Source organism: Elephantulus edwardii, unplaced genomic scaffold (assembly GCF_000299155.1).
Source record: "Elephantulus edwardii isolate Elephantulus edwardi_28Jun2011 unplaced genomic scaffold, EleEdw1.0 scaffold00284, whole genome shotgun sequence".
NCBI classification, from domain to species: domain Eukaryota; kingdom Metazoa; phylum Chordata; class Mammalia; order Macroscelidea; family Macroscelididae; genus Elephantulus; species Elephantulus edwardii.
The window spans coordinates 1,445,500-1,446,924 of NW_006400034.1; positions in this window are offsets into that span (position 1 = coordinate 1,445,500).

A 1,425-nucleotide genomic window follows, 5' to 3' on the forward strand; every position below is an offset into this window, starting at 1 on the left:
GCACATAACAACAACAACAACAATTTAAAGGTATTCTTCTGTCATCCTTTGTTATTGTCCAACTTTTAGGTGCAAAGGAAGTTAAAAGAATGTGATTTGAATCAGGCTCACCTGAGTCTTGAGACGGACGTAGGTTTTCCTCAGCAGTTTGAAGAAGTCTTTGACAGAAGATTTCTTCATTGTAACACATCTTTTGAGTTCTTGACTGCTGGTACCAAGGGTGTTGATGTGTGGATCCAAGTAAGATGAAATCATTAGCAGCTTCAGTCTTCTCTCCATCTGTCATGATAGTGAGGATTTTTGGTTTCTTAATGTTTAGACATCTCTTGGTACCAGCAGCCAGGAAATCAAAAGATGAATTGCACTGGGGGAAATCTGCTGTCAGGGACCTCTCTAGAGTACTGAGAAGCAAAATGTCATTCTAGAGACTAAGGTGTGCATGATCCAGTCCATGGTCTTCACAATTACTTGCTATGCATCAGAGAGCTGGACAATGACTAAAGATGACAGATGAAGAATTAATGCCTTTGAGTTGAGATGCTGGTGAAGAGTCTTGAACGTACCATGGATTGCCAAGAAAACAAGTCTGTCTTAGAGAGAGTGAAACCGAGTTTCTCCTTGGAAGCTAGGATTTTGAAGCTCCATCTCTAATACTTTGGGCATATGTCCAGGAGGGACCAGTCCTTGGAGAAGACATCATGCTTGGAAGGGTGGAGGGACAGTGCAAGAGAGGAAGATCCCAGATGAGATAGATTGATACAGTAACTGGGGCAATGGAGGTAGGTGTGTCAGAGTCAGTGAGACTGGCTCAGGACAGGGCAGGCTTCAGAGCTGTTGTCCATAGGGATGCTGTGAGTCACAGGCAACTTGATGGCACATAACAACAACAATGTTGAGTTATAGTCCATATTGAAAGTTCTAGTCTTTGATCTTATGCAGGAAGCACCTCAAGTCCTCCTCGCTTTCAGCAAGTAAGTTTGTGACATTTGTATAATGCATAACATTGAGAATTCTTTCTCCAATCCTCATGGCCTGTTTTTCTTAGCATCCAGCTTCTTGAGTGACTTAGTCAGTATACCGATTGAATAGGTATGAAGAAAGGATACAACCCTGACACACACCTTTCTTGACTTTAAACCATACAGTGTTCTTTTGTGCTGTGTGGACATTAGTTTTTTGGTCTAGGTAAAAGTTTTGCATGAGCACAATTAAGTGTTTTAGGTTCCCATTCTTCTCAATGTTACCCATAATTTGTGCTAATCCATGGTTAAATGCCTTTGCAAAGTCACTAAAATGCAAATTGACATTCTTCTGGTATTCTCTGCTTTCTGCCAGGATCCACTTGGTATCAGCAATGATATACCTGGTGTCATGGCCCCTTCTGAATCCTTAGGAATTGATGTCCTGTTTAAAATAATAGCTGGG